General features: G+C 49.8%; 1 pseudogene; it reads right to left on the bottom strand.

Annotated features, from left to right (window-relative positions):
- Positions 1 to 2,267: 2,267 nt before the first annotated feature.
- Positions 2,268 to 2,365, bottom strand: LOC121824205 (U6 spliceosomal RNA; annotated as a pseudogene).
- Positions 2,366 to 2,822: the final 457 nt, after the last annotated feature.

A 2,822-nucleotide genomic window follows, 5' to 3' on the forward strand; every position in this document is an offset into this window, starting at 1 on the left:
CATTCATTTAACTAAGAGGCTTCCCAGGCCTGCTGAGGCCAGGCCCTGTGTTCAGCAAGGGAAGGTTCTAGAATGGACATTTGTGCTCAGGTGATCATGGAACCCATTCAGGCTAGAAGCGGTTTCAGGAGTGGGAGCAAGCCTCTGCAGTCAGTCCCCTCACATGGCCTGCTTTGTTCTGGTGTGACTTGGCTGTTTGGTGTCAATCTTCCTAAGCCATTGCTTCCCATTGCTTGAAAACGAGAACAATAATCATAAAACCTGTGGAAGAAGTTATTGAGGCTGAAGGAGATTATCCATGAGTGTGCTTGGCATGGAGTCTGTCACACAGGAAATGTTCAATAAAGGTGAAAGGCTAAAATCGGTGGCCAACTGTATTTCAGTCACAAAGGGCGGCAAGTGTGTGTGTGTGTGTGTGTGTGTGAGAGAGAGAGAGAGAGAGAGAGAGAGAGAGAGAGAGAGAGAGAGAGAGAGAGAGAGAGAGAGAGGTGGCAGGCAGGCAGCAGGGATGAAGAATCAAGGGCTAGAATTCAGAGGAATCGGATGTTCAGCAGGTCAGACACCTCACCCAGGGCTGAAAATGAGCAGGCTAGAAAGCAGCCAGCCTCCGGACAGGTAACAGCCCAGGAAGAGCCACAGAGGGCCTAAGTGCAAAGTACAGAGGGTGTGAAGCAAATCTCCATGGAGGGTTCCGAGCCAAGGCTCTGCCAAGTCTGAGTAGCAGCCATGCCCTTTGCCAATGCTAACCAGCCTGAGCAAAGAGAGTGTCCTATGTTCCTTCCACTGAGGAGGCTAGAGCTAGGTAAGGACTTCAGGCAGAACAGAACCAGTTTAAACAGGACCATCAGGAACTGGTCTCACTCCCAGAGCCTTTTGCTTCTATGACACCTTATTCCTAGGCTAGATTGCTCTGCATAGAGGCAAAACCCTCCTATAACAGCCTCAGGCCCCTCTCTTGAGAGCACTAGCGGAAGTCTTGGGGCTGCCATTCATGGACACACACATGCCTGCCTCTGAACCAACCACAGTGACCAGGGGAATGGAATAATCTGATTGGCCCAATCTTGTATCCAGGATCGGCTCAGTTCCATCCATGCTCCTTGAACTGAGAAAGAATTCAGGGTGATGGTGGCGCATGGCTTTGATCCCAGCACTCAGGAGGCAGAGCAAATAGATCTCTGAGTTCGAGGCCAGCCTGGACTACAGAATGAATTCCAGGACAGTCAGGGTTTCTCTGTCTTGAAACAACAAACAACAATAATAATAAATTATTCAGGGTGCCCAACTATATTTCAGTTACAAAGGGTGTGTGTGTGTGTGTGTGTGTGTGTGTGTGTGTGTGAGAGAGAGAGAGAGAGAGAGAGAGAGAGAGAGAGAGAGAGAGAGAGAGAGAGAGATATGCCTGAAGAGTTTCAGGGAGAAAGGGTGAGAACAAACAGAAGAGATGTCCTCCGTCATCCCTGGCTGTCTCTAGAGCCAGGCTGTCCCTGGACCCGTAGCTCTGCTGCAGCCACCAAGGCTTGGTCCTTCGGCAGGGGATTCCGGATTCCCTGTGAGCAGAGTCTTCCCTCGTTCCCAGAGATGAAGGACCTCACAGACGGTGCTTCCTGACAAGACAGCCAGCAGAAGCTGGAGCCAGCATCCAGCTCGACTCCTCTGCTGTCCCCCAGGAAGCTGTGAAGGACAAACGGAAGCAGGAACCTTATGGGGGATGGACAGTGGGAGAGGCTGGGACCCCTTAACCATGGCTCTGCAGACCAGCAGCTTCAGCCATGGGCTGAGGCAGCACTGGGGGTCATGCCCCTGCTCTGCCGTTCTGGGCCTAACATCTTCCTGGGTCGTTCTACCACCGCCAGACACACCCTTCCCTAAGTGTGCATCCCTCTGTGTGCACATCTTCCACTGTTTGTTTTGTTTTGTTTTTTTGTTTTTCGAGGCAGGGTTTCTCTGTGCAGCTTTGGTGCCTGTCCTGGAACTTACTCTGTAGCCCAGGCTGGCCTCGAACTCACAGAGATCCGCCTGCCTCTGCCTCCTGAGTGCTGGGATTAAAGGTGTGCACCACCACCACCCAGCCACATCTTCCTTATAACACACATTCTTTGTTCCTTCCCACTCACTCTGTAACTGTGAAAGGCCTCAGTGGGCCATGCTCTATACTAGGGTCTAGCCTGTGCCCCAGCAGAGCCTACAACAACATAGGCCTCTAAAAGTGTAACGGTCACTGTATGGATGCTGCCTCCTCCTCATCCTCCTCGTCCTCCTCCTTTTAAAATATGGAATGCTTCACAGATTTGTATCATCCTTGTTCGGAAGCCTTGCTAATCTTTGTATCATTCCAATTTTAATATATGTGCTACCAAAGCAAGAACCATTCTTGTTTGTTTTAATGACTGCATTTTTGTTGTGGTGGTGGTGGATTTTTTCCCTCTTCACCCTTCTTGTTTTGTTTTGTATTTTAAGACAGGGTCTCATAAAGCCCAGCTGATCTGGAATTTGTGATTTTCTTTTTGGTCTCCACCTCCTCAGAACTTGGATGACAGGTATGTGTCTCCATACCAGACACTGATATGTTGCAGGAAGCCGGGGCGGTGGTGGCGCACACCTTTAATCCCAGAACTTGGGAGGCAGAGCCAGGTGGATCTCTGTGAGTTCAAGGCCAGCCTGGTCTACAGAGTGAGTTCCAGGAAAGGCACAAAGCTACACAGAGAAACCCTGCCTTGAAAAACCAAAACCAAAACCAAAACCAAAACCAAAAAAAAAAAAAATGTTGCAGGAATCCTAAATGGTTTTATAATTAAAAACCCAGAGCCAGATATTGGGGT

The sequence above is a fragment of the Peromyscus maniculatus genome, chromosome 19, assembly GCF_049852395.1.
Source record: "Peromyscus maniculatus bairdii isolate BWxNUB_F1_BW_parent chromosome 19, HU_Pman_BW_mat_3.1, whole genome shotgun sequence".
In the NCBI taxonomy this organism is placed as follows: Eukaryota; Metazoa; Chordata; class Mammalia; order Rodentia; family Cricetidae; genus Peromyscus; species Peromyscus maniculatus.